Source organism: Cryptomeria japonica, chromosome 6 (assembly GCF_030272615.1).
Source record: "Cryptomeria japonica chromosome 6, Sugi_1.0, whole genome shotgun sequence".
In the NCBI taxonomy this organism is placed as follows: domain Eukaryota; kingdom Viridiplantae; phylum Streptophyta; class Pinopsida; order Cupressales; family Cupressaceae; genus Cryptomeria; species Cryptomeria japonica.
In genome coordinates, this window is record NC_081410.1 from 272,861,946 (window position 1) to 272,874,144 (window position 12,199).

The following is a 12,199-nucleotide window of genomic DNA, read 5'->3' on the forward strand; positions in this document are numbered from 1 at the left end:
AGTAGTTGATTGAACTAGCTGAAAGATGGTTGACAAAATCGTGCAACACAATGGTGGGGATACACTATCAAGATTATTTATGCTCGGAATTATGATGACCAGATTTATGTTTGTTGTAGACTAGTTAGACAAGTGTGACTATTCTGGATAGACAAAATCAGAAACTCATACGACAAAGTTTTGAGACCCAGACGACAATTTAATGGCTCCCAAACAATAGAGACAGTTTCTTGTACGAGTTGTTGCCTAAACTCATACAATATTTTAATGGCCTCCAGACGATAATATATTGAGAATAATACTTATTCATACGACGGTATGATAAGTTCCAGATGACAATTTTGCAGACTCGTACGATAATTTAATAAGATCCAAATGACAAACTAATAGAACCAATGAAGACTCGTACGACAATTCTGAGAGGGCTAGATGACAATTTAGCAAACTTGTATGACAGAGGATTGGACAGAGACAAGATTCTGACAGATAGAGTTTTGACGACTAACAAAGACCAATTTTTAGAAATGGGCAGAGTTTTGATCACTGAGTTTTTAATGTTGTTGATTTGTTTTCTCCAGTTTTAGTTTTTTGGTTTTAGTTTCAAGGAAGAAAACACAGTAAAAACACACAAGATGTATAATGACTTTCAAGCATAGCATGCTAACCCTACAGAAGTTGACTTAGAGAAGAAAACATTTGCTTGTAGACTTAGGTACACACCCAATAGCTAATCAGAATGCGTTCACTGAGTCTTACGCAATAGATTCTCAACGTCGTATTAGCCAACTCCAAACGCTAATGGGGGCACGATATGGCAAGTGTCTTGGGAGAGTTACGATCTCTCTTGCACAAGATTATCCCCCTTTTAGAAGTGAATCGGGTAGCCTCTATCTTATAGTTCTTAGTCAAGAATTCTGTTCGAAATCACCCCTTGAAGTCACGCAAGCATGATTGAGGCCTATAGCTCGACAAGGTACCAAAACAAGTTGTAGTCACGTAAACATGATTGAGGCTGTGAAGCCCTACAAAATGTCCAATATGAGAGATCTCAAAGAGAAAACTCAAATAATCCCGTCCTCTGAGACTTTAATCACCAGAGGCCTATTTATTATAGTGAGTTGGAATGTTCAGGTCCAGTTGTACTCACTTGGGTCATTCTCACAGGGTGATTACTTTTGCCTACTATGACAGGCCTGCTAAAGGTACACAAATCTCAAATTTAGAAAAAGCCTCAAGGGTCTGGATTTCTGATTGTCTGTAAAGCCAAGAGCATATTCTCCTACCTATTAGATTTTTCTTCAAACACAAAAGACAGATTTGTTGATTAACCAAACAGAAATTTAAGTATCTAAGAAAATCCTAAATGAATACACAATGTTTAGTCAATTCTCCTTAGGCAACCTGCAAGAACAACGCATTAGTAGTCATTTTGCTTTTCATTCTTTCACAGGCATATGTTTGATTGATAAGTTATTTGACAAGCATTATGCAAACATTAAAAGCCCAAAATTAGTTGCCAAAATAACATAAAAAAAATCATCAAAAGAAAATTCTAGCATGCAAACTGTAAATTAAACTAATCTAACAAGAAATAAAAAATTTTATGGCTATCCTAGTTATGACAGTTTTGATAGTACTACACTCTATCATTCCTAACTTTCAAACCAGACAAAATTAAGCAAATTGCTTTAGTAAAAATGTATAACTCTTGGTTTGAAACAACATATCAAAACTTTGTTTAGATCCAACAGTTCAATAAAAAGTTATACCCTCTGAACAAAGACCATTTTTTACTGTCACAAAAGAACAAGTAAAATGATAGTACTTCACTGTGTCATTCATAACTTTCAAAAAAGACAAACTTAGACAAATCTCTTTGGTGAAAATACAACAAATTTGGTTATAAAAAACATATAAAAAATTGGTTTAGATCCAACGGTTCAATAAAAAGTTATGCTCTCCGAACATAGACCATTTTTGGCTATCACAAAAGAACAAACAAAAAGAAAGATTTTTATTTGCAAATTTAACACATGCTTATTAGTTATAAAAATCAAGCATAAAATCTATTCAAGCAACATTATAAATCTTGTGGTCGTGGGTTCAAGCCCCACGGTGGGCACCATAAATGTGTGTGTGAAAAGTGGACCTGTATCTATATCTGGAATACACAACACTTCAATAAGTCATTAGATGCATGGTTAGTAAATCAATCAACAATGAACAATAAACCATCACAAAGAGACCTATTGCCTTCTAGTAGATGCGAGTTTAGTCTTTCTCTCAAATTTTTATATGTAATATCAGTGACTACACAACACCTAAATGAAGGATTTAATCTATATGAGTACGAAATTGAGCTAAATGGATGCAAGATTAATCTAGATAAATGCAAGATATGCAAGATTAATGAATATTAGGCTAACATGATTAAGCTATGAATGAATATTAAGCTAAATGATTTAACAAATATGTAATAACTAATATGCAAATATTCTCAATATGAAATCTTAATGAACCTAGAGCAAAAACAACATGATAACAATATAGTCTCCAAGATCCTTGATTAGAAGATGAGAGCCTAAATTTATTAAAAAAAAATCAGAAAGAAACCAACGGTCGAGATCAAATGATGATGAGCAGTCAAGATTTTCCAAGAAGAAGCACAATCCAGATGAATTAATGTGATTGGCTATTTTTCTCAATTTTAAAGGAAATTGAACTAAAATTAAGATAAAATCATACAAACTGATTTATTCTCTATTTTATTCAATTTTGAGATTTAATTGTTTTAATTGCTTTCTTGAGATTTTTTCCAATTTTTAATTTGATTTTCAAGATTATCTCCATTTGATTTCTTTTCTCAAATTTCAATTATTTTTGTCCAATTAATTCCTTTTTTTGATGATTTAATGGCAAATTGATTTATTTAATTAAATATGTTAGGATATTTAATAAAATAAATAGGATAATTGTTTATAAATGATTTACTTGAAATGATCAATTAATTAAATATTTATTTAATTAATTCAAGGTAATTTATTTGTCATGTGACATTTGATGATTTAATAAATTAATTGTGTGCTCAAGATTAATTTTAATTGCCTTTGGTTAGGACCTTGGTGATGTTGTCGAGACTAGGGGGCCTATGGTTTTAGATGACCATTTTTAGGGGATTACACTTATCAGCACATTATTAAGTTATTGAATGTCAAGACTCAATTAAGTAACTATTGAGAAATTATGGCAATACCAATAGGAGGTTAAAGGAATATACCATTCGAAGAAACATATACAAAGCTCCAATATATGCAATCAAGGGATATGACAAGTTTAAACCAAATAGATTAGACATAATAGTTGTGTTATTTACATAATATAACAAACATAAATAAATCCCTTATTTTATTATATTTTCCTTAGTTTGTGACCAATTTACTACTATTGCATAATCACTTACAAAGATAAATTCTAAACAAATTAAGATTGAAAATACTTAAAAATCAAAGGTATGTTAATAATTTAAAATGAAAATGTTTCTAGGTAGGGGAAATTTCAATTTGGACAATTATCAATATCCAACCAAATCATAATGTATGATCCATAAGGTGTAGAGACACCATGAACCCAACTAATTATGTTTTGTAGTACACTTAACCAACTAAATCTTGATCCTACAAACTTAAAGACCATGTGCACACTATGTTATTTAAGGATCCGTGAACTTTTAGTAAAATCACATATCTATACCCCAACAACATTCAAGAATTATGGACATATTTCTATCAAAATTATCATAAACTAAAAAAATTATATTATTTCAAAATGGCCTTATTCTTAGTTGAAACAAAGGTGAGGTGTTGATGAAACCATTTAGCAATTATTCTTGATAGTAACAAGGGTGATTTTAGACCAAAAAATAGCATCGATTACTTATGTTAGCCGTTATATGGAGTGTTTATTTAGCAAATTGATTGTGCATATCATGTCCAAGTGTCCACCTTCAATATTCACAACTACCAGAGAAATGCAACTCTAATATCTAACAAGATTTCCATCTATGTGCTTTGATAGAGGTCTATCTCTTGCCAATTGCATATTCTTGAAAGTGTTTAAAGCATTTTCAACTAGCCCTTCTGGTGCATATTCACTAATCTTTTGTGTTCCTTGAGACCACATTCAACATTCCAATAGCTATGCCAATATCTAAATCACCCTCCTCCAATCTCATCCAACCACTTCTTCTCACATTTTTATTTTGTTTTCTTAAACTATATTTTTTTAAGTCGATGCTCACCTCTTACACCCCACATGTTGGGATCAGCAAACTTTATTAGGTTTGGTGTTTGTATTTTGTCTTGAAATAACCTATTGAAAATTTATGTCTTCAAAGCCTAAACCCTATGCCTTTTTGTGCTCAAACATCCAAAAGCTTCTAATCTCTTGTTGACCAACTTTATCTGGTCATCACCCTATAAATTATGATTTGAGTGATCTTCCATCGTAGGCTGACCGACCCCTTAAATTAGGAATTACCTTTTCCATTATGTCGCTATATTTTCCCCTATCCAAATGTTTTAATTTTATCACTTATTATACCATGGCCTCACAAGCCTTTGTTTCCTAGTATTAACAAGGTATTCGCATGTTAATCTTGTGACTTAAAGTTGTTGGGCTCCCATAGAACCACAATAGTCCATTGGGTTCAACCTTAACCCCCGCATGTGGGTGGGGTGGTTCCCTCGTGATCTTTGCTTAGCTCAAGTTTAAGCCTTTATGCCCCCTACTTCCTCATAGGGGATAGCTTTAAGGACCCTAATCCTCACGAGAGAGTGAGACAATTAAGTATTAAATTTTTTGTATTTTCCCCATGCCCCCACATGATGAGTAATGACACCAAAGAGAATTTTGTCAATTCGTGGGGAAGACAGAGGAATTGATTGTGTGATTAGCTCAAGCACTTGTCATGTATTTATTGGGCACAATTAGATAATGTCTTGTGAGTGTGTAGGAAAGGGTGAAGTGTTGGAAGTTAATGGATAAGGATGGTAGCCTTACAATCCTACAAGCTTGCCAAGTAAGAAGCTAGTTGTTTTGTAGGCTAGCGAGAAGAAGACACATGGACAGTGTTGGGAGTGCTAAAATTTTGCAGGTTCTCATAGCATTCTTTCATCTTAGGCACCTTGGGGAATAGGTTTTTAGTAGGGTAATATTTGTGTAGTCTCCTTTTGTCTCATCCTTGGCTCTATTTTAATTCATTGTTGACCGTTGATAGTTGGTCCCAATACTTCAAGTTATCGTAGGAAGGGTCTTGGGTCGTGTGATTACTGACCCCTTACGTTGAGTCTAACTAGTTGGGTCGGTCACCTTAATATAAAAATCCTAAGGTTTCATTTTTCTTATGGTTGTGAAAAATTCCTAAGTTTCTAATGTCTTAGTGCATCTCTTGGCCACGACCCCTTTTACCCTTCATAAGTGACCACGTGCAAAATATTTAGTGGGATCAAGCCTATGGTGCTGAGGAAATTTACCCCACAATGATCTTTGGTCCCAATTTGAGACTATGTGGGATAGTGGCGGGTAATGGATCACAAAGGGAAGTTTACCTTGTAAGGGTCGTGAGTTGCACCAAGTGGCATCACGGGCTAAGAGTACATAGTGAAGGAGTGTACCCGCTACCCTACACAATTATGAAAAAGGATAAAGACTATAGAGGCTATGGGGTAACAAATAATTACAGAAGGAAAAGAAGCAAAGTATTTTGCAGGCTAAGTGGTCGTGAGGGAATAAGAGGTCCCCCCTGTCCCACACGATCAGGAAAGGATTGTTGTGCCAAAATGAATAAAATAATGTAAAAACATCATGTGGGGTAGCAGGAAAGGCAAAATATGAAGGAGGTCCTTATCCAGCAGAGCTTGAAGGTGCAAACAAGGAGCGGTGTGGGGAAAAAGAAAGTTGATAAATTAGTTCTCCCTGCCATCCCGCAGCAGTGAAGAAATGGATAAAAGGAAATTTTTGCATACAAAGCCAGAAGAGAAAGATATGCGAGATAGTGAGAGTCCTATAAAGACAAGAAAATGCTCATATTGCAGGGGTAATGTAAGCTCACAGGGGATGATGCAAGATAAAATAAAGAAGGGAAATACCAGTGCCCGCTATCCCGCAACGACGGAGACCGAAACAAAAGAGAAGAATATAACTCTCTCCAATGGGAAACGTGAATACTTTGCGGGATATCAGGATGAACTAAGATACAGAGAAGGATTTATTCCACATGGGAACAAATGAACCTTAAAAGGTAATCCAGGGCAACAAAAAATGAAGGATATAGGTCTTCTTGCTATCCCGCGGGAGTAAAATCTAAGGGATGACAAAGCTTTCAGAATCAAAAGTGATTAAGGGTAACTCAAATTTTCCATATCAGCAGTCAAGAAACATCAAAGGGAAATCTCAGTCATTCATATGCAAATCAACAATAAGAGTTTAAATTTTGAAGACACTAGCCCGCTGCATCGTGCATGTATGAATTAATAGAGATTCATCTATGCACCATAAACGCAAAATTCAAGGCCATTGTCGCATACCCTGCATTCAAAAACAACCAAAGTGATTGAAGAGAGAGAGCTGAGGTGAACAAGTGCATCCAGAGTGATCGAATTGCGCTTCAAAAACCAGTAAGTCACTCATGAGCTGTCTATTTTTGCTCTACAAGGAATTTTAGTTGTTTGGGAGGGATCTATCAAGAAAAGGCTACATTTCTTGCCCTAGTTGTGTGGGAAGGGTTTGTCTATCTATTTTTTATTTTATTTTCCAATTTAGAAGTTTTATAATGGCTTCCCCTTCTGAAAATACCCATCCCCATCTACTGCAAAATCTCCCAAAGCGAAAACAGGCTCTTCAATGCCTAAAATCACATATTCCATCCCATTGACCACAATCCACCCAATGCCTGAAATTGCAAATGTACCGACTGTTGAATCTACCCCTACAACCACTTCTCAAGCATCCTTTGAAACCGAACCAAGTGTTCCACCAACGGAAATCCCCTCTCAGCCCAAAAGAAAGATGGCATCAAAGAAGATAGTGGTTGTTTTGATGGATGTTGAATCATCTGATGACCCTAGCCCTACCCCAAAGGCTAGGAAGCCAACTCAGAAGAAAAGGGGGGATACTATCAAAACCTCTACTAAAAATTCACCTGTAAAAGCTTCCCCGACAGAGAACTCTCAGGCCGAGGAGTTAAATCCACAAGAACAGGCCCCAAAGCCTAAGAAGAGAAAGACTCATAGCAAAAAGACCACACCTAAAACTGCAAAGAAAACTAACTAAAATTCTATAGAGGAAGAATAAATTCCTACTCAACATGAGCAATGTGCACAAGCCTCCACCCCATCAGCCCCAACAAAAACTACCAATTAAATTGCTAAGGAATTGGAGGAACAAGTAGAAGAGATGGAGCAGAGACAAAAGAGGGAAGTAAGGAGTCTCCATCGGGACCTTCTTGAATTATTCTAGGGTTCAACTATGCAAGAAAATATCAAGAATGCATTCAATTATCATAAATCTGAATGTAGAGATGGATACACCAACGACCAAGGGTGGGATATATTTTACTACTTCTATGGAAATAGAGATAAACCCATCCCAGTACAAACCCTTTGGCAAATTAATTTGGGAAAATTAGTGGTCCCAAATGTATTTGTTGAACCATTTCTAATCAAAGAGCTTAGTAAGAAATACCACCCCTAGAGCATGATTGTTAGAATAGCAAGTGGTCATGTCCTAGTGGATATAACCAAAGAGGCCAAAATTGAATGTTTTGATTTGGATAGGAGTTCCCTCAAGAGCATTGATAAAAATAGGTTGACAAGAGAATATTTTTCCAAGAGAGGGTTTTATAGAAAGGTGTTACCTCTTTTCTTGAGAAAACTACATAAAGGGGGAAAGAGTTACATTTTGGAGTCTGAAAATGAGCCTTTCAACTTGACCTCCTTTGAGGCTTATTTTACAAAAACATACTATACTTTGTGCCAGATATTAGGTAAATATTGTGGATTGATAGTGATGCCTAAAGAATTTATGATGATGGTTATGAAGGTTCAACATTCAGATACCAATGAAGTGTATGATTTTGCCACCATCAATCAAGAGAAATTGCATGAGGAGCTAAAAAATGCAAAGAACCCAAAGGCAAGATTAAATTACAAGCATCATTCATTGCTATACCACTTGATTCTTTACCAGCATAGGTCTTGATGGGATTATTCTTTGCAGGTAAATATTTTTTATCCTAGGACAAATGCAGGATGGACAATATAGAGATGGACCCAAGTATGGGAGAAGGGGTCCAAATATTCAGATTATAATGCATTCTTCGATTGTTTTATCATGAGAGTCTTGATGATGTGTGGGGTCAATTTACCAAGGTTCCCAAAGGATATAATAAAAAAATTTAGAGTAAGAATTGCAATGGCGGAAAATGTTGTATACCCTGAGGGAGCATTCACCCACAATTTTGGGGACTTTTTCTTCTATTCTAACTGCACATTGATCAGAGTGTATGGATGCAATCAGACACCCCACATACTACCCATCACAATTTCTCTAAGACTAGCCTTCATTGAGTCACTATGGAAATTATTATGGATGAAGAAGGATTAGGTAAGAACAGAGAAAAAGGAGCAACATCTTCCTTGGGTGACAAAATACAATGAATTCATTGTGGGATGTGATACCCTTGAGAAGGTGCAGAATTTTGTTGTGAATACATATAGGCTCAAAGTCAGCTAGGCTAGGCATTTTGACCCATAAGGTTACATCAATGATGTAAGAGTTAACATATTGAAGGTGAGGGGTTTCTCTCATTACTATGATGAGAGAGAGGACTTAATTAGAAATGCTAACCCACATGAGGCCCTCCAAAGAAGGATAAAATGGGAGTATTTGAATAGATTGGAGATGGAAAGGAGAGAGCAAGACCCTAAATTCAAGGGATTTTTGTCAAACCTTCAGAATGACTTTCCTAGGATGACATGCAAAGTCAGTACTTTTGATAAGTTAACAACAAAGGAGTTGGCCCGAAGGCAGGCTAAGCAACTAGATAGAATCCTTGAGGAGACACCTACATACAATGCTCCTGCTACTACAAAAGATAAAGGGAAGGCAATTTTGATAGGTGAATTTTCCCAGGATGCTCCCCAATAGGATCCCCAAGGAATAAAGAAGTCAAGTGACAAAGTAGTCAGGAAGGTTGAAAAGGGAGAGGCTAAAATTTAAGATTTTGTTGATATCATTGAAGAAGAAATGGATTTCAGTGTGTCATCACCTTCTCCCCCTCGTGATTCCTTTAGAGAAGATGAAGATGCAGAGGTATTAATGGATGTATAGATAGGGAAATCATCCCTATTGTCATCCCTGAAGATGAGTTCACTGATGAAAGGATAATATATTCCAAATAGTTCATGTTAGATGATAACTTCATTAACACGGATGAATTCAAATCCTTTTGGCTATAGGAGAAATTGAAAAGTTTGTCTAACAAGGAGATACAAAATGGAATAACATTAAATTCTCTCCTCCGGAAGCAAGAGAGTTAGTCAAAAAGAGTGGCATATTGTTGATGCCAAGGTGGTACCTGGAGAAAATTTTTGTTTTAGACCAGGTCATGAGGCAAGAGGACCCAATCTATGCACAGGAGTTTGGAGAACACAGGTCGAGAGTTAACCCCAGCATAAAAGCATTTGCAGTCTATGCTAAAGCCCCAAATACAGACAATCCCATTGTCTTACATAGGGTAGAACATAAGGTTGGTGATGTAGTTGTTAGAACTTTGGTAGACACAAGTGAATTAGAGGTTGCTACTATTTCAATGCATGTTTCTCATTTTGCTAAATTAGTTGCAGAAGAAGAAGAGAAAAGACATGAAAAACTCAAGGTGCTACATGTTTCTCTCATCGTTGATCATGATAGGCTTTTTATTGAGAATGCAAAAATAAAAGCTGAGTTGGCAAAAAGAGATTCCATGTCTTTAGCAGGGCTCAAACAAGAAGAATTTGATAAAATGAAAGAAGAATTGAAGAAGGTAAAGGAGGAGGTAGAGAAGAATTATTTTGAAATAATAAAATCAACAATTTTTCTTTTTTCAAACAGGGTCTCGAACCGATTAGAAGAGGTCCATGCCTCCAATTCTTGGGTGTCACAATTGTGTGACCAATTAGATGAAATTCTTTCATTTTTCAACCTGTCAAACTTACTTGGTTCCCAAGGCACCCCAAGGTGTGGGGGCTACAAAGAAGAATTACAATATATTAATCACAGAGCTCCCCCATGTGGAAGAGGAAAGAAAAATATTTGTTGAGAAGATCAGGTCATTCAAGGGCCTTCAAAAATGGGACATCCCCACAATTTTGATAGATGATGGGCAAGTGAAAGATCTTGTAAAATGGAAAGATGATTTTAGAGAAGAATTTAATGTAGTCTTGGATACATTAATCAAAGATAACAATCAAGAGAATACATATCGTTTGATTATTGACAAAATCATCGATGTGGATTCTTTGTATCATAGGTTTGAATTGGAGATTGCCACCATGTCAACCCCAAGAACAAAGTAGACAATAAGTAGATTACAGGGTTCAAAATCTTTTGACTGGCTAATCAATGATGTTGATGCTTGGAACAAGAAGTACTTCTCCTTGGAAGAAGACCAGCCCGAGGAAGAGGAGTAATTAAGGTTGTATCCATTTTGGTATTCCTTTTTTGTTTTTCCTATGTAGGTTTCTAATTTTACCAAGTTGATTGGAGTACTCAAATGTTATGTATCAATCCAAGTGCACCTTCTTTACCTTTGAGCTCCAAATCCCCATCATAGCCGGTACAAGTATTGAAGGGACCACCTAACAGAACCCACCAGAGATGGAACACTAGCTTCTAGATGTAGTCCTTACAATCGATGTAATTAATGAATCATGAAGTTTGCACAAAAGGCTTGTCTTAAGCTACTTTATAGAATTTTGTAATTTGATGCTAGTGAAATTTTGACATGTGTCACACTCAGCCTGAATCTTGTTTTGATCCCTTGTGATTATAAAAGGAAATTCAGGGCTAGTGTGAAGGGATTTGGAAAAAGATATTTATTAGTATGTAATAGGAGCCAGTTTAAGGGAATATAGAGTGAACACTTCCTTTCTACATATGTCCACTATTGTGATATACATATATTGTTCTGAATATTAATGAAAAAAGATCATTCTCAGATTGTTTTCTTTATGTCCATGTGTTATATGAATTTTAATGTTAATGACATATGAATTTGTCTTCCTCAAGTGGGAATGTGTGATTTTGAATGTGGGTCTCTTTTAATGAAAGAGTTAAAGTCCATTTTCAAGATTACTACAATGTGTGTTTAATTGAAGTATTGGTCATTTTGTTATGATTTCTGAACAGGTTATGCAAGTCATAATATGTTCAGGAGTTTTTATTGAATGTGTGTCATAGAAAGTGTTGATTATCTGCAAGTTGGACTCTGTTTACCCAAATCAGACACTGGTCAGATTTACATTTTTTTAAATCATTCTTATTTTACCTTTTGCATTTCTTTAATAGGAGTAGGAGTAGAAATGGCCTTAAACTAGTGTCAATCGTTGAGTGAGAGTTAATATATCAAGATTATAGCCAAAATCTAAGGTGTTGATGCTTTCCTTGGTATATTTTCATTGAGACATCTACTTATCATAACAATGTCAATCATTATGTATGTTTAGTATTGTAAGGCATTGTTAAGGTCTACCCGCATTGGTTTTGTAGAGCCAGAAATGTAGGAGTATTCATTCTTGAGCCTGAAACTCATTTATTGGCCAAATCCAACCTTGAGTCTGTAGATAACAAAGTTTCTAAATATATAGGGTTTGGGGATCTGTTGATTTGGGAACCAACAGGCAGTCGTCTTATCTTGAGGATCAAAGAAAGAGACCTCGCAACCCCACAATGAAATTGACATGGAAGACAAGTTTGTTGTGGGATGCTAGGAGCATGACATGTGTTAAGTGGATCCTACCAAGTGTGAGACATAAAAGAAGCCTCGTGGCCCCATGGAGGGATAATGGTGGAACCCATGCAACCCACGGGCTTGCATGAAGAAAAGAAGGTAAATAAAGCAATGACTATGGAAAAGATCGATGAGTCATCAAGTCAAAAAGAC